Source organism: Myiozetetes cayanensis, unplaced genomic scaffold, assembly GCF_022539395.1.
Source record: "Myiozetetes cayanensis isolate MyiCay16 unplaced genomic scaffold, myiCay2020 scf1, whole genome shotgun sequence".
NCBI lineage: Eukaryota > Metazoa > Chordata > Aves > Passeriformes > Tyrannidae > Myiozetetes > Myiozetetes cayanensis.
In genome coordinates this window covers 17314269-17339810 of record NW_026086604.1, presented here as the reverse complement: position 1 = coordinate 17339810, position 25542 = coordinate 17314269, and the positions used below count along the sequence as shown (strand labels likewise).

The window sequence follows — 25542 nt, the reverse complement described above, 5'->3', positions numbered from 1 at the left end:
TGCCACTTCTTCAAGATTCTGTCTGACGTTAAGTCTAAAAAAGTGTTAAAAGAGCAGTTAATTTAAAGAGGAGTGACAGAGAACGTAATGGTACTAACATCTGACTATATGAAAGTTTTAGTTCAGAAAAGCAAAAAATTGATTTGGGGGAGGAAAGGACTATTGTTTGGCTATAAAACAAACATAGCTCCTCTGCTTTTTAATATTTATAAGAATTTTTTACCCTCAAATGGTGCAAATGACTTTGTAAAATGCAAAAGGCATAGCAGACCACAAAATTTAGCAAGATTTCCCTATCTGCAATATGCTATGGCAATATGCCCTCAAAGGTCTAATTACCTCTTTCAAAAGACTTGTGTGATTGTGCAAGCTGCACACAGTTTGTTCTTGATTTTTTTTCCTCGAGATAATAATGCTGATACTTGAAGAAGGATCTTGCTATAAAATCAAATTGAAAGGCATTTAAACATTAAAAACGCTTCTGTGGATATCAAACATGTGTGATACACAATGTTTACCAGGACAGAATATCATCTAGGCTAACCACCCACTGATACTAGTTTGTTTACTGAGACACCATTGTCCTGATTGAGACCAGTTTACAAAATGGAAAGACAGCTTCCACATCCAGACCATTTGGTCATGGGTACCACCTGGTCACCCTGAATGCAGATCATTAATTGCTCCTGAAATCCTTGTTTATATCACCACTAGAGGCTTACTCAGCTGTTTCATTTGGGAAAAATCTTTTCTATGCGTGTGCCAAACCACACATTCAAGGGCCCTGCAGCACTTAAAAGCTTGTTTTGCAGGCTTATGTGCAGTACATGGAGAAGGGGTGGGGAGTATTTATGGTACCAGCAAGTCCTTGTGTCATCCAGTCTGAATAACCGTAGAAAGTGAATGCTATAGCTAGCTCATGCTGCCTTATGGCATCACGCCTATTAAAAGTAATATTATATGTTAAGTCTGTTGAGAAATAGTGAAATGTTCTGTCTAAAAGTTCTGATTGACCTCAATATTTTTGATCACATAAGTAAACAACAATAACAATAACACTGCATGCATAAAAAAACATATGAAATGAGACTGTACCTTTTTTTCCATCTGCTAGCTTCAAAATATAAAGGCAAAACATGAGTCTTCACAGAAATTACAGAAAGGCCAATACTATTCAGTTTGAAACATATTATGTATCTCCTTTGAAAGAATACTGTTTTTCTGTGAGTTACAAAGCAAAAGACATCTTCTTCTAAAAGAATTATTGCTTGAAATAAAATATTTAATGTCAGAAATGGTGTTTAGTTTGATGTCTTTATGCAGAGAATGCTGAATACAAATTCCATAGTAAAAGGCCTGGATATCTTATGGTACTGAGGCTAAAAGAATTTTTTAGAGGAGAATACCTTCATTTAAAAATTGCTCGTTTCATGTAACTTGGAAATGTGCATCATGAAAACAAGTGGTGCACTTACATTAAATAAAATTATAGATATATTTATTAAGGCTTCTGACAATTGAATTTCATAAAAATGGAGAAAATACAATTCCTTTTAAAAAGTGCAAACAAAGTCAAACAGTTGAGTAAAGAAGCATATACAAAACAGAATAATCATGAAGAATATTTTTAATCCAGAGGACAAGGGAATCATGGAGGATATGAAGAATATAAAATATTTTTATATGGGTGGACATTATGCATCTACTAATTCACACCTTCAATTTCTGCATTCATCTTTGAAGCAAAATCATTTCATCAGAAAGTATTTCAGTATCAGGAAGCCAGGGCTTCAGTTTGCAGAAATCTGGTTAGATGATGAATTGTTTGGGCCTCTGCTTTGTTTTATATCTCTGTATTTTACAGAGCTGAGTACAATCTTAATGCCAAACAAATTCAAATTGTCTGTGTCCCTTCACTTTTCCTAGAAGTGTTGAAAATCGAAGTCATAATAATGATGGTGTTTATTAAAATGCTTTACTAATTCTGATCTTTCAGTATGTGATTCCTGCAGTCTCCTGTAGAATGTGCAAGAGGTAGTTTTGTGCTGTCATTCCAGTTGCACTACTGAGCTATGAGAAAGATGCTCTAAAAAGAAGCAGCCAGTACTCTCCATGTTATCCCATACTGTCCATCAGCAGTATGCCCCCTAATCTCTTAATTGTAACAGATTTTTCATTCCTGAAAAAAATTTTGCATGAGAGTAAATTATTAATTTGTATTACAAAACAAAACCCCAACAAAACCTAGCATATAATCTCTCTTCCTAAAATCCCTGAATTCTGAAGATTCACTTTAATTTTTGAAAACCAAGGAATCCCTTGTCCTATGTCTGCACATGGAGGAGAAGTTCTGTGAAACTCCTGTGCCAACTATTTGTATTACAGAGTGTGAAGCAGCATCTGCAGAGTCAGGGCACGGGCAGGCTCCTCTCCCTGCCTGCCAGGGAGCTTGGCAGTGCAGCTGTTCTGGCACACAGGGATATTTGTGTGCAAAACCTAAACCTGCTGTAGGATACATTCTCCGCCCTTTCAGAATCACAGTTTGCTTCTCAGGGCAGTCTACAGCCACTGTAATATATCCAGGATGTTTGGCAAAATCTCGTGATTGACCTCCAATGCTTTCTTTTTTCCACATTTGTTTCCCTTTGTAGAGCACAACTTCAGAGCCCTTAAGGCTTCAACATTTCAGAATGTCCTGACAGTCCATTTGGATTCTTTTCCATAAACACTTCATGTTCATGTCTTCTCTTTAAACAAAGTCATCAAGACTGGCAGTTGGTGAGATTTCCAGTGTTCTTGATAAGACAACTGAGGTGAAATTAGACCAACTTGTATTCACTTCAGGAGGTTAAAAAGGAGAGAAGAACGAAGGCAAAATAATAAGTTTGTCTCCCTCTCTGGTTCAACATCTGTAGCAATTGAGGTGTCCTGTATCTCTCTGAGACCCCAGATGTGATCCTCTGAGTTACTTCCATCTGTAGAAGTCACGTCCTTCACACTTCAAATGACCCCAGGAAAGCACTTAGGGAGGAATTCTGGTTCCAGGGCAAGGGGACAGGGTGGTGTCAAGGCAAATCCTTACATCAGAATGGCTGGGCAGGATGAGGTAAAGGTAGTGTTTTACTCATATTGAGCTTAGTGTCCTATTTCCCACAGTGGCCAGCAGCAGCTGGTAATTAGGGAAAGAATGCAGAATGAAAGACACTTTGCTGGTATTTCCTCTGAGCTTTAGGCAGTCTGTGGCACAGGGTTTTCCCAAAACCAGAGTTCGTATTTGCATTCTTGTGCTTAATGGGTCTTGATGGACTTTCTATAAATTTTTTCTAATGACTTTCTGAACCATTCATAGTTTTGGCATACACAAAATTGTTTGTGGTAATGAATTCTGTGTTTCAGTTATGTTGTGTAACAAAATGTTTCCTTTTCTTTAAATCATCTTAGCAATGTTATTGCTACTTCTCTTATCACAAGAAACAGTGAATAATTTTTCTCTGATCTGTTTTCTACTTACCTACATTGTATTCTATTCTCTGCTTTCCTAGAGAGAAGCAGCTTGACACTTTTCTTGCTCTTCTCAGCACATTTTCTGAGTACATTGCATCTTTTTTTGAGGCAGTGTGGCCAGCAGTACAATCTATATTCATTAGAAGAATTTGAAAAGTAGTATAACTATATTTTTTTCTAATAATTCATATTTATTTTGCCTTTTTGATGTCTACTGACTGACATTTTCATATATTTCTTTACTGGATGGTAATAGCTCATTTAAAGATCATCACTATGTATATGAATAAACACAGTTATGCACTCAGAGGAAAACTTGCCTTTACTCTGCATTTATCAATAGTGAATGTCACCAGCTGTTTTGGGTATGTTTTCTATTGTGAAACAATTTTTAACTTTGTTCAACAGATTTGACTTCCCCACATAATTTTGTATCATCACTAAACTCCTTCACCTTCTTACTCTCTCCTTAGCCTAATAACGCTGTAAGTTTGAAAGCATGCATCTCTGTTGGGCTGCACTGAGAATCTTTCTTCCTCCGTTGTGAAATCTGACCTCTTGCTTACTATATTAAATGATGAGCCATCTTGTCTTACAACAGCTTCATGTCCTTCCTGAGGGGTTTTGTAAAAAGCTTTCTGAAAATATAAGTACACTGCTATCAACTTATTATTCTTATCCATATGCTTATGGACTCTTATATAAAAACTATAGATTTGCAAACCAAGACTTAAAAACATTTGCTATTTTACTTATCAAGATGTCTTCTAATTCTATTATTACAATTTAATTTCTTCCTGAAGTCTTAAGTAATACCAGAGGCTGTGGAAAAAAAAAAAAAAAAAAAAAAAAGAAGGATCTAAATGGGGATCTAAACCAAGTCTAAAATGTTGTGCTGTTTTTTCAGAATTGCTTTAGTGATCCTGTCCTGGTTTCAATAGGACTGAACTCATTTTCTTCTTAGTAGGTGGTATAGTGCTGTGTTTTGGATTCAGTAGGAGAACAGTTTGGTAACACACTGATGTTTTGGTTGTTGCTGAGCAGTGCTTACCCTGAATCAAGGACTTTTCAGTGTTTCATGTTCTGCCAGTGAGGAGATGCAGAAAAGCTGTGAGGGAGCCCAGCCGAGACAGCTGACCTGCCCTGCTAAAGGGATATTCCGTACCATAGAACATCATGAGCATTATATAAACTGGGAGAGTTACTTGGAAGGGGGCTGATCAGTGCTTGGGAATGGGTTGGGCATCAGTAAGCAGATGGTGAGCAATTGCATTGTGCATCACCTGTCTTTTCTTTTCTTTCATGATTCTCCTTCCTATTCCATTAGTGCTGGGGGGAAGCGAAAGTGAGAGAGGAGATCCTTTCCTTCTAGTGGTGTGGCCGGATGGTGCATATGTCTCAGGGATAGGATAGAATGTCTCCATGGGTCAATCTCCTCCTCAGTGTCCCTGATACTTTTTAAGCTTTCTACCCCCTCCTTTAGCTCTGCCAGCAGGCTGAGCAGATCATCCACCTGGTCACACCCCACACAGCTGTCATCTTTACTGCCACCCAGCACCAGTGCCAGGCTCTGGCACTCCCTGCAGCCCGAGACCTGGACAGCTGCATGTTTTAATGGCAGCTCCATTTGTGTCTCCACATCGTTTCTGGTGAGTGCAGAGGACATAGCTCCCTGCCAAGGGGAAACCATCACTGAGCTCCTTCCAGGAGTGTAGTGACCGCTGACTGAGTCCACCTCCGGAGCTGGTGGGTGACCTTGCCAAGTGCTGTGCCCCACTCTGTGTCAAGTGCCTCACACTGCCTGGGGGCAGCTTTAGTGTGGATGGGGATGGCCACAGGCATTCCTGGCCTTCCTTGTGCTCAGTCACATCTACCTCTGAGTCAGAGCTCCACCACTCCCTGCTCAGAATGTCAGGGCACCTCTCTTGGAACTATTTTTGAACTCTTGCCACTTAGGAAACTTCTCCTGCAGTCCCTCAGGGCGATCCTGAACCCCAGAGCATGTCTGCTGAAGTCTTCTTCAGTAATGTTGGGGTATAAGCCATACCCAAGGCAGGACTTCAATGTCAGATTAGTAGGAACTCAATAGGCAAGTTCCATGATTATTCAAATAACTGATTTTTTCCTTTCTATGTAATAAGAAAACAAAGCACAACTAGAAACTAGTTTTTATCCCTTCTTTTCTCATCATCACCTTTCCATTCACTGAGGTTTGCTGACCTTACTAAGGTTCATGGCTAAACTAGTACACTCAATGTATTTCCAACCTGGAAATAGCATAATTTATTACCGTTAGGACCTATAGTTGGAAGAAAAAAGCTTTTCACTTCTGAAAAACACACCAGCCTATTTCCTTGATGAGAAGCATGTCAATAGGGTTTCACCCTTAACAACTGTCAGTCAAATCCCTACCAATTCCAAGTCTTGATTCTGAGACACTGGAGTGAAAAACCTTGACAGATAACCATTAATTAGCTGTGAAAAAAAAATGTATTTCTTTGGAATTTTTTACACAGTATTTCATCCTCAGATGAAATACAAGGAAGACAGTGAGACATGCCTTTAGTCATTCAAAATGAAGTCTACAGAAGAGCTCATTTAAACAAATAGAAGGAAATTAATAAGAGGCAAATAGGATCTGCAAAGCTCTGTATGTGCATAGGTTCTCAATGTGTGTACAGCGTTGCAGTTAAATGCAACTGAACACAAGAGAGACAACATACTGCAAATCATTTCAGGGGGAAACTGTGACAGTAATCAAAGACAAGATAGTAAAATGTGGAGAGAGACGGGATTTAAGCTATTAAATCTTAGGGGGAAAAGTAGTGTGTATAGGATACAGTTTCTTAATTCAGAGATAATTCAGTAATGGACAGCCTTCAAATAATTTAGCTAGCTTGAAGCAAATTGATTTCTGAGGATAAATTATAGTAATTACCACCAAAAGGACAGAGTGAGTAACCATCCACAAGTTTTCTACATGATATTATGGGAGCAAATGAATCAGGCATATGCTTGTGATGTGGTGCTGGTGGGGGAGGGGAGAGACACCAGATGTTCCTTAAGAAGCAAGATTTAACAAGAAAGAAAAAGCAGAACATCTCCTAATAAGATCAACATACTCCCTCTGGGTCTTCATTCAAAAGAAAATTTCAGGAATGTCCTGCACAGATTTAGATGGCTCAGGGAAAGGTATGTACAAAATGCTTTCACAAACTTACTTTACTTAAGGGAAACAACCCCAAAAAAACAGGTAGCAAAGACTGGAACAGAATTTGGTCTTTTTTTAATTAATCCTTAATCCCAGAATGCACTGCCTAAGCAGTAGCAAGAAAAATAGAAAATCAGTAATTCTTATTATAATAAGAAAATTGCAACCAAAAGGATCAGCTGTTGACATTAGCCTTATTCTGGCTTATGATAAATTCTGATGATATTTAGAACCCATTTATCTAAAAGATGTCATTGTACTTCAGATGACATTCCTACTTAGAACTGGCATTATGTGTCTGCTCATCAGCTGTCCTTGAGTCTGTATTTTCCAGGTGTCTGAGAAGAATAATTTTGATCAGATGAATTAAAAGGAACCTGTATCTTAGATACCTTCATGTCTAAAGGTTGCAATGAAAACTTATAACTAAAAGCCATGATGGTTTCTGAATTGCAAACTGATCTGGTACCAACCAAATATAATGAGAGCATGTGACAAGCAGTCGATTATTTCTTCAAACTGACAGAACCTCTTCATTACATGGAGTCACCTTGAGGATTATTAGCATGATTAACAATTAATACTGATATTAATGTATATATTAATTTGAAGATTATTAACATTATAACTCCCAAGACAGGACTGTGGATTTATAAAGTATGTGGCTTTTCCTATAAACATGAGGAATATAGCTGGTCATGAGGTGGCAAAATACTGATCACAAATCAGTGCTTTCATTTGAAATCTGAGTCATGATATGATTGCCTAGTCTTCAGAAATTATGTACAACTGGATTAAACTGAACAACTGTATCCTACCAGAAGGATATTCTATTTTATTATGAACCAATGTGCAATGTTAAAAAGGTCTGTTGTGAATTGGAACCTGACTCTATTGTTTCTGAGCAAGTATCAGCAACCTCCTTACAGAAATACAGTGTATTAACAACTTGTTATAATGCAAAAAGAAAAAAAAAAAAAAAGGATTAAGTCAATACTGTTTGCCTATGATTGAAATATCTGATGAATAACCAATTTTCTGAACACCTTTCACAAGCAATTATTTATCATTTGCATAATTTATGCCTCTGTGGAGGATGGGATTAGCTAGTAAATACTATGGAGTCATCAGTTATATTGTCAGTGTTTTCCACGTTGAGTTTCAAAACACATGATGAAAGAAAAAATATGTCAGTGAGTTGATGTCACGAAGACCTACTTTTCAGTGCCTACTGAAAAGTGACTCTGTTCAGCAAGCGCTGTACCTAGTGAGCATCCTTAAACTACCTGGGTGTCTGTATCCGCATGAACTTCAAACCTGTGGGGTCCAAATTCAATTTCATTAAACACCCTGAAAGAACAGAATGTTTTGTTTATCAGAAGCCACTATTGACCAGATAAGTATGAAATGAAGACCTGGAGGTCATTTCATGTTTATTTGATAAGGTAGTCTATATATAGAGCTGTGTAATTGCAGCTGAAACTGAAGTTCTGCTGTAAACATGGAAAAGTCCCCATATGATATGCATTTGTTCTCAAGGCCATATTTGAAAAATTCCGTGTTGATATCACTGATATTCTAACAAATGCTGACATGTTATTGTAGAATGGATCATTTACACATCTAAATATAAGTATACTTTGAGAAAATAAGAAAAACACAGATTTAGTTTTAGAACATACAATTTTGTAATGCTAATTCTTTCACTGCTTTTTGAAAAAAAAAAAAACAACAACATAAATAAAACTTGGATAGTGGCTACAAGTCTATAACTTCTCAGGGAAGATGGATAACTGCAGGCAACAAAGCTTGTTATTTACCTGAAATAACAAAGGTAAATAACAAAGCTTGTTATTTACCTGAATCTCTGAAAATTCAGACCACATGCAGCTGAAATCTGGTGCTTCCAAAAATGTCAAAAATTGTGGCATGTTTTTGAAATCTGATAAAATTATTTTGCAGGATGAGCTTAAGTGGAGTAAAATACACTCACTTTATACTGACTTCTATTGGGTTTCATATGCTTAGTATGCATTGTTTGTAACTATGCTGTGTATGCCAGTACAGAACATTTGTGAATCAATTAACCTTTGTGTGTGTGTGTGTTTCAGTAATGTCCTAGATTTGACTGTACATTTTATTTGTATGGTGTTTCTGTCTTTACTATCTAATTTAAATTATGGTATGAAGATTTTTGAAATCTGGCTAGAGAAGCAAAAATTGCTTTCTCCTCAAAGATGAAAAGGACTTGTTGGGCTGTCCTAAGTATAAATAGTCTCACTTGGATTAGATTAGATACCAACCTAACAAACAAAACCATAACATTTATGTAACTCCAACCTATATCTGAGGAGATGAAGCAAAAACAGGTCAGATGTTGCAGTGGTATCTGACAGGAATGGCTTGAAACTTTTTAGATTTGGTAAGACAAAATCACACAGTGAATGTTATAGTACTTAACTATTATGAAATTAAACCTAATAAGCAGTGCTTAGGACTGTGTATTGTGGTGCTTAGACATATTGTGGGGGTAAACCAAGATGTCCAAGTTCCAAATGCTCTCCTCAGCCTGGAGAAAACTCACATCCAGGTGAGGTACCTCTATTTTATACAGCTTCTAAAGAAATGGAATAGTTCTTGAGCCAGATTTGAAATACTAATAAAGCAGGAGTTTGATTCCATTTTCTACTGAGAAAGCAGCTCTCCTAGAAGAGATGCTGTTATAGCTTCTTGTCTTTTTCAGTGTTATTTCAAGAATAATCATATACAAAACATAACCTATACTTGAATTACCTGAGTCCAGAATCAAGGACTGCCAAATTCCCTTGTTGCCCATGTTTATTCTGTTGTGTCTCTTCAGTGTGACATTTTCTGCTGAACAGTGAACAGCATCAGTCAAGTCGAGACTGGCCCCCATTTCATTGTAATCTTACAGGGAGCTGGTTTGTAAAATCAGAATTATACCCCTACCTGCTAAAGTCTGAAATCCCAAGTTTACCATTTCTGAGGCTAGTATGTAGATGAGAGTTTCATTCTTGCTGAGTGTTTAATCTGAAAAGAGGATGTGGTCTTGTGAAACCAGTATGAACAGCCACACCTAGCCCACAATTCTCTGTGAAGAACCTGTTTTAAACACACCCATTTACTTAGTGTCACCTACTAGTTATCTCTTTACAACTTCTCCCAAATTTATAGTGACACCAAATTTCCCTTTGGAATATTTGAACTTTCTTAGTCCCAAAAATAGATCTGTGCAAACATTTTTACTTCTAGAACTCTGTACTTGCACACTTCATCATTCAAATTAATTGTTTCCTAAGGAAATAGGCCTGAGAATGTGGGAGTTCTGCATGCCTGAGTTCTGGTCCCTCCTTCAGGGATTATGGGTGCCTTCTGCATTGCATTTAATTTTTACTGAAACAGCATTGGAAACAGACTGCAGTCTGGTTTTCTATGTCTTAAGAGTTTACCTTTTACATGAGGAAGGAACAAAAAAAACTATTCCTGAATTATTTTACATTACTAAAAATAAGTTTCATTAAAAATTAAGAAAGAGGTTAGGCTGTTATGATGTTCTAATTCAAATTCCTGGTTTTGCCGATCATTATGGGTTTTGCAACCACGTAAATGGCAGGGTCTTGACCAGACATGATAATTTAGGATACTTAACAAAGGCATACAGCATCCTCATAATATTATATGAGAGTCAGTGCCTCCAGAATGACTAAGGAAGCTTAAATGGGGCATTTGGTTCAAATTGTCAAAATTACATACTTGCATATAGTTTGCTTATATACAAAGGAATGCTGACTAATTGCCAAATGACTGACACCAAGACTGTCACCCCAGAAAGCACGTACAAACCTCATTTTTCACAAAACAGAATAGGGATTTTGTGTTACCTCATGGTATACTTTTGCCTGCAGCTTGATAGCACTAAAAATTTGTCAAGATGAATTGCAAGAGGCCCCTATCCTGTACACAAAGCAGGTGAACTGGCAAAGCCCTAAGGAAGTTGCACAGCATCTGCTGGTGTTTAGCTGGATTTGCTGTTGCAATTTGTACTTGTTTTCACAAGCAACAAATCTACCACCGAAAAAATTACATCCCTACCACTTACTGTGTTTATATCTTTATTTTTCTCCTATGAAATTCTTTTATATATAGTTATATGTTCAGACCTTGGAAATATTCTTTCCTCATTGTGTCTTTTTCTGTTGGACCAAAATGGATCCCTTTTCTCTCTTGCCTACACCGCCAGTTCTTGTAGGATGCAGCTCAATCAGCTCTCTGCCTGCTCTGCTTTGGGATCTAGCTAGCTACAAGAGCAGGTTGTGCAATAGATTAACGTAATGTGTTACTAAACGTTACATCATAAATGCAGACATATTCTGTCAGACGTTTCTGTAGCTACTGAACGTGGTTTTGTGTACAATAATGATATGAAGGCATCTCCACTTGTGCCACAGTTGCATTATCATTTTGACCTAATATGCAATGGCACTGAAGACAGAGGCTACCTGAAACTTCCTCCCTCCCTCTCTCCCTTCCACTGTCCCAGCCACTTCTACTCTTCTGTTGTTTGCCTGTGTTTCCACAGGTGTTTACAGACAACTCAACCAGATCTGGAGATCTAATTGGGGATAATTGTAACCCCAAAGCAAAAAAAAGAAAAATAATAACAACAACAACAAAAGTTTAGTTACTTTTTACTAAACTAAAAGGTACTCTTAAATGGATCAGCTTTACTGCACAACTCATTCACCTGCCAAATTAATACACTCATAGCATGGGAATAGAAACAAGCAATTAAGAGCAGGTAGGACCAGCTCCTTCTTTTGGAGGGCCAGTTTTAAGAAATTGAATTACAGAGATACACTTTTTTGCACTGATACCACAGGCCAGAAAATAGACCTGGAAGAGATCCTTGTTGCACATTGAGAGATCAAATGTGTTTGACAGATCAAACATAAATTTATTAGCCCTCCTTAGCAAAATTCTAATTGTTTCTAGACATAAAGGTAGAACAACCAAATTTCTGTAAAGGTGTTCAAGATCAATATACGTGTAAAAATTTATAAAAATTGTAGAACTCACCTTAATTTGGTTTAGTTTTATGACAAAAGGGACACACATTGCTTATGTACATAATGTTCATGTTACTCTCGGCGCTGTCACCGCCGAGACCCGGGTTCGATTCCCGGTCAGGGCCACTCCCGGGCAGGTGGGGCTCGTTAGCCCTTAAAGGCAACCCACCTACGTCCTAAGGACCTCGCTGCCACCGTCCAAGCTCGCTTGGCCCCGGCAGATGAACCTTAGGATTAAAGGGTGGGCTCAGTTCCGCGCACACTGTGTCTCACCTAAAAAATCCAATGCGCAGGCTGGAAGGTGGAAAGACCTTCCCCGGATCTTCGCTCGCGAAGACTGGCCATTATTTATTATTACTTTTACCAGTTAAAAAGTTGAAGACTGTTGCAGAGTTTTTCAGATGGAAATATGGGCTATAATTTTAAGTACCAGGACATTAGATTTTTAAAGTGACAGAGGATGAAGTTTGATCAGTTTTCAGACCAGAGATCTTTTGTCAAAAATCTTGCTACAGTGGGTGTGGCACAACTGAGACACAATTCAGTAGAAGCAGCATCTTCAAGTTCGCAGTAGTATTACTGGATGTTTGTGTTGATGATGCCTACTGAAGAATCATATAATCATACAATGGTTTGGGTTGGAAGGGACCTTAAAGACCATCTAGTTCCAACTCCCTGCCACGGGCAGGGACACTTTTCACTAGCCCAGGTTGCTCAGAGCCCTGTCCAAACTGGCCTTGAACACTTCTAGGGATGGGGCATCCACAGCTTCTATGGGCAAGCAGTACCAGCACCTGACCACCCTTACAGTAAAGAATTTCTTCCTAATATCTAAACCTACCCTCTTTCAATTTAAACCTCTAAGTTCTTGTCCTGTCACTATAAGCCCTTGTCAAAAGCCCCTATCCAGCTCTCTTGTAGGTCCCCTTTAGGTACTGGAAGGGTGCTTTAAGGTCTTCTGGAGCCTCTTTTTTCCCAGAATGTCTTCATAGGAGAGATGTTGCATCCCTATAATCATCTTTGTGGCCCTCCTATGGACTGGTTTCAACAGTTGCACATCCTTTTTATGTTGGGGCCCCCAAAGCTGGATGCAGTACTCCAGATGGGGTCTCCAGGTGGGAGAGCAGAGTAGAAGGGCAGGATCACACTTCTCTTTCTGGGCTGCAACCACACACTGTCAGGTCATGCTGAGCTTCTCATCAGCCAACCAGCTCCCAAGTCCTTCTCCCCAGTGCTGTCTCCGCTCAGCGTGTTTTTGTGCTTGGGATTACCCTGACCCAGGTACAGGACCTCACAATTGGCTCTGTTGAATTTCATGAGGTTTGCATGGGCCCGCTTCTCAAGGTCCCTCTGGATGGCAAGTAGTATTATAGCTCTGACTATATTCTTCAAAATGTAATAACTATGTAATTTTAATAATTGTATTACATCAGTGCCTTGAAATTTATCAGTAGACAATGAGTGTCACATAGCTTAAAGACTAATATTACCTTTTCTGAGCACTGATACCTAAATCTGGTTTTTATAGTTAAAATGGTTGAACTGAAGAATTTGTACTTGCTAAGTAAAACATTGCTAAATGGATGCTTTTGAGTATAGACAATGATTTTCAAGACTATGAAAATCACATTGCAGTAAAAGGTGATATTTTCATCCTTCAGTTAGACTATTTGTGGAAAAAAACCAGATGAAAGCAGCTAAAATATAACAAATTCATAGTTAGCAAAACATTTATCTTGAATACTTCATAAAAATGCTGTCTGAATCTGTAGCCTCTATCACTGCAGTATAATGAATAAATGCTGCCTCAAGTTGCAGCAGGGGAGGTTTAGTTTGGTTATTATGAAAAATTTCTTCATCAAAATTGTTGTCAAGTCTTGGAACAGGCTGCCCAGGGAAGTGGTGGAGTCACCATCTCAGTAGAGGATTTAAAAGATGTGTAGATGTGGCACTTAGGAACATGGTTTAGTGGTGGACTTGGAAGTGATGGCCTAACAGTGGTGCTCTTAAGGCTGTTTTCTAACCTAAAAAATTTAATGATTTTATAAATATGACCTTGGAAGAGAAAAAAAACACAACAACCAAACAACAAAAAGAGAACTACTTCAAATCACAGAGGAAATACGTATAATACATAATACTCATTCCTTGTGCAAAAATATAGTAGATTTTGTCTAAAATAGAATAAACAGCACAAAAGAATAACCAGAACTTCTTCATGGCAGAAACACTGTAATGAAATGAAAACTAATTACAGTGTTTAGGGCAAGACAGATCTGGTAGGCAGAATAGTTTACATGCTAAACATCAAGTGATACTTAGACCATGCAGTGATTCTGCAGTTCCTCATTTAATCCTTAGTCATGGAACAGACAGATTACACATCCATTTCTACTGCCAGGTCTTGGTGGGAGGGAAGAGAGCTAATTCTGCTGGAAATTTCTTGTTGTTTCAGGGAAAAGATTTTATTTGAAAAAAAAAGTCCAGAACATCATTATCTCCTGAGTAGGAACTGATTTAAGTAGTAGAAAGGTTGATTTGAGTGTACTGTTTCTATCAAGTAACCCTCAGAATTCAGCACTCTAAAATGCTGACATTAAACTCTGATTTAATTGAGCAGCTGCTACAAGTGAATAGGAGTTGAAATAGCTCAGCACTTTGTTCCTCTGTTCTGCATGTACACAATAGATTTGGCTCTACAAAAGCATTTTTTATTAAACAATGCCTTCATTTGAAGCTAGATGCAGCATATAATTGCACCATATTCACATTAGTATATAAGCACATTAGCTTACAGTTCTGCCTTCTCAAAGTCTATGGCACAGGTATAAATATCATTATATGGCTGTTCTTTCAGCCTCAATATGTGCAGAACGCACATCGTAAGGCAGATCTTCATTATGAGATTCAATGCCTGAGGTATTTCTTTTTCTGTTAAAATATTTTGGATCATGTTTCAACTGGTTTTATTTCTTCAATCGTTAAAAAAGTTCCAAGAATTGTGGGGACAAAGAATTTGAGGGTACAAATGAACACCACAAATCAAACGTCTTTCTCAAAAAGAAAAAAAAAATTGTATACCAGGTAAGTTCTGCTGGAATACTAAAGTAACCTAGTCAGCTCAAAGGTTGACTTGGCAGTGTTGGCAAACACTCAGAGGAGGGCATGGAGACGTGGCTGGATGGCACAGCAAGGACGATGGCATCCAGGATAGCAGGGACACTGAGAGATCAGGGTCAAAAGAAGAGCAGCAAAACCACACAGTGTCACAGCTGGTCCTGTTTTACAGTGCAGTGGAAAAACATCTTCAAATCCACGGCTGACTCAAGATTCAAAAGTAAGAAGGTCTCCTTGACTCTTGATTTTCATGCTCGGGAACGCTGAGACAGGAAAGCTGGGAGTTCATAGAGAGCCTTGCAGTACACGGTTGTAAAGCAGTGAGCTTCCAGGAAACATAAACAACTCCGCGATCCGTGGATGAGCCCACGGAGATGCACGGGCGGGCTGAGGCCGGAGGGCCGCGGTGCCCCGAGTGTCCCGAGTGTCCCGACTGTCCCGACTGTCCCGAGTGTCGCGACTGTCCCGAGTGTCCCGACTGTCCCGCGTGTGCCGCTGACGGAGCGCGGGGCAGCCCCAGTCCGACCCGGCCCGCCCCGCCCGGCGGAGCCGCGGCCCCTTTAAAAGGGGGCGTGGCCGCCCGAAGTTTGCCGAAGTTGCGCGCGGGCCGCGGCGCCCGCCCGGCCATGGCGCCCCCGGGGCCGTAGCGCCGCCATGGACTCGCTGACCGCCCTCACCGGCAAGGGCGGCCGCCTGCTCCGCGGCACCGCCAGCCGCCTCTGGGGCGCCGTGCCCGGCGGCCTCCGCCACGGCCGCTGCCAGGACGGCCGGAGCCGCGGGAGCCGGGCCCCGCCAAGCCGCAGCCAGGTACCGGCGGGGAAGGGGCCGGGGTCGCGGGAGGCGAGGGGGGCAGCGGGCGGGGCCTCCCCAGGCGGCGGACTCGGCTCCTCGCCCCGACTGAGCCTCCCTGCAGGGCAGCGAGCTCCGCGGGGAGCGAGAGCGAGCGGGAGCAGGAGGGGGAGAGGGTCCCAGCCGAGCCGCCGGCCGCTGCTGCCCCGCTCCCGCGCCGGCTCGGAGGGAGGGGGCGGCGGGGAAAGGGCCGCCCGTGTGGCGGGCACTGCCCGGGCTGCGCCGGAGCGGTTACAGCGGGGACGGGTCTAACAGCCAAAACCGACGGAACGGCTTCCTGATTGCACTGGCAGAACTACTTACTACAATTACTTTCGTTCGCCTCTCTTTCCTGGTAGCTTCACCGACCGGGGGCAGGAAAGCGCGGGGAGCGCAAACGCCTTGATTTGAGATCTCTTTAGTGTACGACGTGGTTTCTGCCTCTCTAGTGCTCCTGATGGACAGGCAGTAGTCCTTTGAAAATAGACCTCAGTGATGCTAAGGGCAGAAGTAGTACCTCTGCCTCTCCGTGGCCAAACAGGTCAGTCAGGACATAGTAAGTGACTCCTTGTGCTGTGGCTGGGAGTAAGAGGGCTGCTGTTGTCACCCCCTCTTGATAATGTCGTTGGGCTGTAGGTATCGGTATTGTCACTTAGTCATCTGAAGTGAGCACTCATATGGGCAGGAAGTACCCTGAAAACTGGAGGGGTGGTCGGCAAATGCACACACGCTGCTTATGCAGAAGAGGAGCAGGCAGTAAGGACTCTGGAAAGGTGATTCGGGATTACAAACAAGCCTATGACCTAACTAGTAAAAGCAGCATGATCTAATAACTGCTGGGAAAGAAAAAGGCATAAGAATTCAAGTTTGTTAAAGTACTTTTTGATAATATAAAGAGCAGTATACAATGAATAGTAAGTATTTTTCTTTTTTTTTTTCTGTTTTGAGAAGCTCTGTGCTAAGTGGATAGATGTATGCCTGTTATGGTCTGTAGGTAAGGCTGAAGTCATGTCTCTACTGGAACGTAATACTAAAGACAATTACACTTCTTTGTTACGGTATATTGTTTTAGAAGAGTCAAATTGTTGTTTTTCCTCAAGAGTAGCAAGGTCGGTGTAGGAGGCAAAGCAGTAGGAATACCTTTGCAGCCTGTCAGATGTAGGTGGTGTCTGCTTGTGTGCATTGGTTCACACTTCTTGCACCGAAAGGATAATAGGTAACCAGCTTATATTTACAGTGCCACTCTTTATTTGTTTCACGTCCCTCTCCCCTGAGACATACAAGAAGAGAAAGAGACAATAACTTGTCTCACTTCAGCAGTGAAGTGAAATACCCTGAATAAGGCCTCTGCATACTGTTAAAAGCTTGTTGACAAAGATTACTTAAAGTCTTTTGCAGAACCAAAATGACAGTGACATACTTTAGCATCCTCTGGTCTTTTAGTCAGTGACAAGGCCTTGTGTTCAGCTGTTAGTATGAAGCATCTCCTGTGATGCATGTGATTTCTTGGAGGGAAAAGCTCTTTGACTATTTGTCCCCCTCTTCTGGGGCAAAGGATTAACTTAGACTGCATTGTAATGTTTTGGGTCTCTTTTTTCCCCTCTAGCTTTGAGCAAAAAATGTAGTTAAAATTTGTGTTAATGAAAAGTAACTGCAGTTCTGGAATGCAAGGGTGTGTTTCTGTGTGTATGGAATTTAACTTACCTTTTTGACAGAACTATACTTGGGGTTTTTCCTCACCTAGGCAAAGCATGCTGTGCAAGGCAATTAGGCCGCAGCCCTCCCATGGTATTTTCTTTATGGGGTTTCTCTCAGTTACAGCAGAAACGAATTCTTGTGACTGTAGAATTCTTCTGGCAAGCATTTTGCTGGCTTTCACAAACCACCTGTGCCCTTGTAATGGGTGCTGTGGAAGCTGTAACAATGATTGCAATGCTTCAGTTGAAATCAGACCTCTGTTTTAATTAGAGATGGGTCCCCTGGCACTAGCTTAAGACTTACTGGCGAATTCTAACTACTCCAAATATTTAGTCTCTGTATCCAGTGTTCTGGATCCAGGCCTACCTATTACTCTAGTTAGTCTTCCCTGCTTAGGGCTCTCAACGTTCATTTTCTTTGCATGGACTATGCATTATTTCTTAAAAGAATAGTTCTTCATAAATGCCTTAAAACCATGTTTCTGCTCTTCTGAAACAAAAACCAACCTTTTATTATTATTTTTAATTTAACTTCTACAATAAAGTATCTTAATTTTAATCATGTAATATTAGTAATTTCACCTTTATTGTTTTCATGCTTGTCTTTCTGAACAGTTAAACAGCTGCTCTGTTAGGTTTCCAAGTTCAGGGAGGCAAGTGTGTTCAAATGCTGTGCCTTAAATAATTTCTTTGGATACACACAGAACAGTTCATAGTATGTCTTAATAGAGAGAAGGGAGTCACTGGGAGACTGAGTTGTGCCATAGGAGGCTGTAAACCTGTTTAACCAGTTTACATTGTTTGTGTCCCAGTCAAGTCAGTGAAAAAACTTTAGAAAGATATTTTTTTCTTTTAATGATTGTGATAGAAGATGAAAATGCAGAGAACCAAAAATTCTGGAGAACGCATCTGGCTTTAGTAACGGCACTACCAATATCAGAGTGTGAAGTTTATTTCTTTTAAAAGGTCTGTGAGTTTTGAAGTATAGCTTCTAAATATAGTCTATTGATAATTTATAGGAAGAACTAGTATGTATGTATGTATTCAAGGCATGGATTTACCTAGAAACTTTAGCTAGTGTAGCTTTCTCGTTTATTGGTAGCTATTGTAGATGTCAGTGTTCTGAATTTGCATGTGTTTTTGCTTGTTTTAACATGCAACTCCAGGCTTTAGGGAATGTGTGATTAAGGGTTATCTTTACTGCAGAATTAGCTTGAATGTTCAGTTTAATTAGAGTCTCATCTATACAAACCTCTTCCTTAAAGGAGCTGACAGCACATCTCATAGTTCAGTTCTCTGTTTACTTTGCTGTGTAAGGAGGACAAGCAGTGAGGGACATGGTTTCACTTCTTTCTGTGGCTCTGAGGCTATATGTTAAGTGTACTCTTTGGTTCAGTGTACCACTGTTAAAGAAAGCTGCTGAGGAACTGCTGAGGGTCCAGCCAGTATGTTTAGGGGCACAGGGCATATGACCTGTGAGGAGGGATTGAGGGAACTGGGCTTTAGTCATGCAGAGGAGACCAAGGCAATCTAGAGGCAATTTAATTATGACATGCATCTATCTAAAGGGGCACACTCTTCTCAGTAGTAATAAATCAAGGAGTGGCAATGGCCATGAGTTTTAGCTTGGGAGATTCAAATTAGACAATAGAAAAAACTTTGCACAGAGTGGTCCATTACTGGGATAGGTTACAGTTTTAAGCTGACCTGATTTGATATTGGCAATAATTCTGCTTCATAACTGGAGGCTGGAGTAAATGTACTTAAGAGGTGTCTTCCAAATAAAACTTTGAATCTGTGAGGATATACTTTCATATCTGGAGTCTTGTGCTTCTTCCCTCCTAGACATTTAAACTCACTTCTGTCTGTGGTCACTTAATGGAGGGAGAAGATACACTGCACAGGAAGTCTTGACTTCCTGCAGTATGTGTCCCATTAAGTACAGAAGTTAAAAATCAGTGATTCACAACTCCTTATTCATACATTCCTCTCAGCCAGTCTGTCAGAGAAGTTTTTCTAGCTGCCTTCTATTAAACTGTTGTTGTTGTTGTTTTCCTTCAGGTTCAACTTGATTGTTCAGTTCTGAACCATGTGGCCTGTGGGTTTATTTACATTTCTTTCTTACCACCTTTGAGTCTTGATTGGTGAGATTACCATATGCAGTATATCCAGTAAGCTGTGTGGCTTGTCAGTTCTCTGTACTGTGGTAAAGGTGACAGCAGTGCATTAGAAAAATAAATGTGCAGAGCCAAGTTATAATAAATCTTTCAAGCCCTGATATACAAGTTGTAACTTCCTTTCTAAAAATCTGCTTTGGAATAAAGCAAACCTAAGAATAAGGTAGGTAATTTTCTCACTTCATCTTAATTCAGTACTTCACTTTTAAGAAATTAACAGGTGTATGATAAAGTACGAGAGAGGATTCAAACTGGGGAGACGCACTTCTGCAAGTTTTCCTTGTACATACTGTTCCGGATGAAGCTCATATGAAATGTACCAACACCCTTTATAAAGACATTAATGCTTCGCTTTCATGTCTGAAAATACTTCAGTTGGTACAGGCATAAGAAGCAAATGTGATCTTGGAATGTATCAGGCTGGTGACTCAGTCATCTTGTGATATGTTAATGTATGCACAATCTCTTCTTCAGACTTATGTGCTACTAGTATATAGGATTTCTTGACTATTCCCTTGGTGTATGTGATGTTAAATGATCTTTTCATGTTCTGCTTTGTGCTGTTACATCACACCCTGCTGTTTTTTTCTCCAAGCCTTAGGGCTGCAGAATTTGTTATGTCCTTTTGCCCAACCTTTGCTGTTGATTGTCCTTTTGAGTCAGTCTGCTGATGTGCAATTGAACTATGCTAAAAACTAGTCCATTGGGATCTCATTAATATACCCCTCCATGCTCCTACTTTCTATTTCTCTCTCCCTTTTACTGAATTTTTTACGTATTTCACAACTCCTAATACTTTTTCTACTGTTCAGCAGGGTTGTGATGTATTGGATGTTTCACTGAAGTTCAGTTTATAAACTAATCTAACAGATGACTGAAACAGATAGAATCTAATTTTTTTTTTTCTTTACTCATACTCTGGTATCCTTTGACTGTGTTACATTTTTGTTTAAAATGTGTCATGTTCTTTTATTTTAATGTTCTGGTTAATTTCCATTTCTAACCTTCAAACAGTTTAGAAGGTGATGTTTTATTGAGAACCTGCATGCTTATGGCAGCATTTCAAGTCACTACATGTATGAATAATAACTTTCTGTTAATCAGTAAGCAACGCACCCTGCTGTGTTATATGTGTAAATCTCCCTCTGGTTTGATTTGGCGGTGGCATCCTGTATCTTTATTGCCTGCCATAAAAATGTGGGAGGAATCATAGTTACAGAACTCAAATTGCAAGTAAGATTGTTTAGTCCTGCCTTTCACAGGGAAGATGATGACTTCAGGCTAGGTTTCTGATTGCTTTATTCAGCTGGGACATGGAAATGTCCAAGGATGGAAACTGCACAACTACTCTGGGCAACTAATTTTTTTCACCTTCTACCTAGTCAGAAACTCTCCTGTTTGTCTATTATGTCTGTTGTCTTTTGGTCTCCCACTGTGTTACTGAAGAACCTGACTTTGTCATCTTGACACCTCCAGGGAAACTATCTAGAAGGTACAGGATGGCTGCTGTTCCAGTCCTTCAAAACCACCTCTGCTTCAGGCTGGAGAGGCTCTGTTCTTTTGGCCTATTCTCACAGCCCCTGACTGCCTTGGTGGCCCTTCACTGAAATACTTTTTGTTTATCTATGCCTTTCTTATATTGAATGGGGCTGGAGGAGAGCAGGACACTGACACTAGAGCCAGTATTCCAAAAGCAGTTAGAGTGCCACGTAAAGGATAATAGTTGCTTCTCTCCAGTGCTCGTTCTGCTGGCTACAGTTATCACAGATGAGGATGCTGTTGTCCCTCCTTTTTTCCAGGCCATGCTGCTGGCTCCTGTCCAGCTTCTACCTACCAAGACCCTTGGATTTTTATCAACAGATCTCCTCCTTAGCTAGGCCGTTTCAGCCTGCACAGCACAAAAGGCTCTTCCTCCCCATGCAAAAGACTGTCTTGTTTAATTCCATAAGGTTCCTGTCAGCTTGCTCTTCTAACCTTTCCAGGTCCCTCTGAATGTCAGCCCTGCCATCATGTATGTTGACTGGTCTCCTCAGTTCATTGTTACTTGCAAACCTAATGCAATAAACTTGTACAGTAAGGTGTTTACTGAAGCACTGGCTATATCTTCACATACAGCAGATTCCTTTGCATGATAGCAGAGCAGTTGTGGTGCACAGGTCAGGAGGATAAGCTGACTGACTTTGCACTTTCAGAAAAAGTAGGTATCATTGGTTTAAGTGTGATAAGGCAAAGTGTAAATTCTTAAAGATATCTAAGGATGACTTGATATTGCTGCTAGGTGGTCAAACTGCTCATGTGGTATTGTGTAGACTTGAAGATGCACATCTAAATGGGCTTAAATATCTGAAAGCGGTGGACAATTATCACTGGAAAAGTCGACTTACTGTATCAGTAGAACAGCCAATATTTTTGCAAGTTTTCATTAATAGATACATTTGGTCTGCGGAGAGTTTGTATAGTATCTGGATGTTGTGGTTGGGTAGTCTCTCATGTATTAAACTATATACATGTATTTCAGATGGAACAGGAAAGGAAGCTTACTGTTGATTAACACATACCGTGGTGTCATGGTTTTGCTCACCAGCCCATCCCTGGGGCTGAGGATGGTTTTGTCCAGGTGATTTCCGGACAAAAAACCAATCAAAAAGTTCAGTGACGCCTTTGCTAATTACATCTTTAAGAAAACGGAAGAGAAGGTTGGTGTCGCAGTTGAAATTAGGAGCAGCAGCCATGTAGGAGAGAAGGTAGCGGGCCCAAGGAGGGCCAAGGCCCCCTCCTCCCCAGCTTGGGCCGGGGGGGGGGCAGGTGCAGCACTGAAGCCTCTCTTCTCTCTTGTGAGAGAGTGAAGAAAAAAAAGTTTAAAAGATGAACTGCTTAGACGAGAAACCGCTGTAGAAGAATTCCAGCCATGAGATAAGAGAACTTTCAAGGTCAAAGCTAGCAGTTGCAGGAGAGAGAAGAAAAGTTCGAAGAGGGGAGAGCTGCTTTTTCTCCTTTTCGCTCTCCCTCCCTTCAGCAGGGTAAAGACTGAAAAATAAAACCCTGCCACTTGTGAAAGTTTGTTGAGGTGAAGAAACCCCCCATGCAGCTCACAGAGGAACTTGTGGATGCACCAGAGATTTGTGACTTTAACAGAAAGAGAAAAGCCTTATGCTGGAGCAGGAGCGGCTCGGATGAGGCAAAGTCCTGTTAAAGACTTTGTAACCCTCGAAGGGGACAATGCTTATGCTGGAGCGAAACGACTCAGATAAGCTTGGGATCTCAGTGAGAGATCCATGCTGTTACTGAAGATTTGTGACCCTGAAAAGACCTATGCTGGAACAGAAAACGGTTCGGGTAGGGATGTTGGGATCCATGTGTGGGATCCATGTTGTTGGTATTGGAGATCTGTGACCCTGAGAGAACCTATGCTGGAGCAGAAAACGGCTCGGGTAGGGATGTTGAAGATTTATGACCCTGAGGGGAATGAGAGAGCCTTACGCTGGAGCAGGAACGGCTCGGGTAAGGATGTTGGGATCCATGCGTAGGATCCAGACTAGACCCATGCCGAGAAGTCAAAGACTGTTCTCCCATGGGGATGGACCTCCATAGGGAAACAGGGGTGAACTCTTAAACCATTATCCCCTGTAACCCTGTGGAAGAAGATCCATAGTAAGCAAGTGTCCCCTTGCAAGCCTATGGAAGGAGACCCTTCAAGACCTGGGTAACCCCCAACCTTCAGTTTTAACCCAGGAGGGGGGTAGGCCCAGCCCTGGAAGCCTACACAGAATGAAAAGGAGAAAAAGTTCCAGCTGCGACGAAAGTGCTGCAGAGTTACTAGAGAGAGAGAGCTGGAATTCCGAGAACAGAAAAGAACTACTTCTCCTCCTTAGACTAATATAAAGGGAAGTGGGAGGAGAAGTATCTTCTGTAAATACATAATACCTTTTACTTAAGTAGAATTATTGTAAATATAATTCCTTAGTTTTAGCTTGTTAATAATAAATACTCATACTTTTTTTCCAATTCAGTCTCTTTTTGTCTGCATAAACCTTCTCTCAACTGATAGTAATTGTATGGGAGGTGTAAAAATAAATTGAACCAGGACAAAACCACGACACGTGGCATAACCTGAAAGTGTGATAAAACATTTGTTTACTTCAAATGTGAAATGTTATTTCAGAAGAAAGCCCATGTGATGCATCTACCAGGAATGTCATGTGTGAAGCCACTTTTTCTCCTAGCCATTTGGAGAAATGGCCTGTCTTAAGTTTGCTTCTATTAATTGTCTCCATCCTGAAATCATGCATTAAGTTATTTCTGCCTATGTGTGATGCAGCTGACTGAATAGAAGAAAAGAGTCATGTGTTAGGGGGATCATAAAATGAACCTGGATCTATGCTGTATCTGTGTTGCAGGAATAAACTATTTTGGTGTTTGAAGTGCTGATGCAATGGTAGCAAGGTCTTGGATGCATTTAGCTTGGGGGTTTGATTGAGAAAATGTGAACAAAAGCATCATGTGGAGAGCAGTGATAAGGATCAAGAATTTTGAGAGCATGACTTGCTTGGAAAGACTGAATCACAGAATAAGTAGCAGTTGCTTAACAAGAGGAGACTGAAGGAGGCATTGTTATGACACTGCCTTAGTCTGAAAACCTATCATTTTGGCTACAAAACAGTAGGCTACAAGCATCTGGTAGGTTACTATTAGGTCCTCTTTGTTTCTGGTTCCTAAGACACTGGAAGATAACTGAAAATAATATTCCTGTAATTAGCATAAGCATATCTAACCGCAGAACAGGGAGAAGGGTTAATGAGACAGTTGCTGACTGTGAGGTAGTCCCTGCTATTAGGAGCTTCAGGTCACCAGGTCTTATGGAATATAAAGATTTCCTCCTTTAATCTCTTTTTGTTTCTTTATGAATAGATTATAATGATCTAATTCTTATTGAGCAGAACTAATCTAATAATGATATAATATCTGTACTTCCCCTATTTTATCAATCAGCAAGTTGTTCCATGTACTGCTAAATAACAATGTATTTGAGAATATTTCAAATACTATTTTTCTTACTTTCTTAAGATTCATTACCTCATATATGCTGCATGTTTTTTAAGATCCTGTGAAAAACTTTGTCCTAGAGAAGAATTTTACGAAGTTGGTGCCTCTTCCTTTGTTTTAAATGCCTGTAAACCTGATGCATAAATGTACCATTATTGTTAGGAGTGTGTATATGTGTTTAAAAAATCTTTTTCTTATCTACTTGATCATGATAAGCTAATTTATTAGTTTTAAACAGTCAACAGTAATCACTGACTTTCTTTTTCTCAGAGGGTACTTGTTTGGTTTATTAATTTATTAATCTAAAAAAAGTGGCTGTTGTAATTTCTGTTACATTGAAATGACTAGAATATCAGCAGCTGAGAAACACTGGAAGTTGAGATTTAAGCTTATCTTGCAGAGAAATAGTAGGGTAAAGGAAAATGAGTACATTTTACTCTATGCAAAGCTTGAAGATCCTCCTAAGCAGTTCTTAGCATGTATCCTAGTTCTCTTTACCAGCTCCTAGTACCAGAAGTCCAAAGGATGTGCTAGAAGCATCAGCAAACAACAAATCAAAGCCCAACAATTCAGCTCAGACAACATACTAAGAAATGAGAAATGTCACCTTTGTCATAACAATTTGAGCTAGCAGTGCCACAATGTTTTCACTTGACCGAAATTCAGTGGCACAGGGCCACATAGAGGCAATTAGTAGAACCCCTCCTATAAGTGTTGAATTTTAACTGCAGTTGTCTTCACTTTTCAGTTGAAAAATACGACTGGCTATTACATATTGTAAGGGCAAAGCTGCCTCACTGAAAACTGAACGTTCTTAAACCATAATGCTCATAACCCTCCTTTTCCTATTTTACATAAATATGTTGGAATAATAAGTC

General features: G+C 40.2%; 1 protein-coding gene across 7 annotated transcripts in view; it reads left to right on the top strand.

The window, feature by feature from the left end:
* OXR1 (oxidation resistance 1) overlaps positions 1-25542 on the top strand; it is a 259675-nt gene that overhangs the window by 167617 nt on the left and 66516 nt on the right. The window contains exon 1 of one of the 7 annotated variants that reach the window (XM_050305695.1): positions 15707-15726. The exons of the other annotated variants lie outside the window; for them this stretch is intronic. The gene's annotated coding sequence lies outside the window, so the exon portion shown is untranslated. Of the gene's footprint in view, positions 1-15706; positions 15727-25542 lie in introns of those variants that run through there. 7 annotated transcript variants of the gene reach the window in all.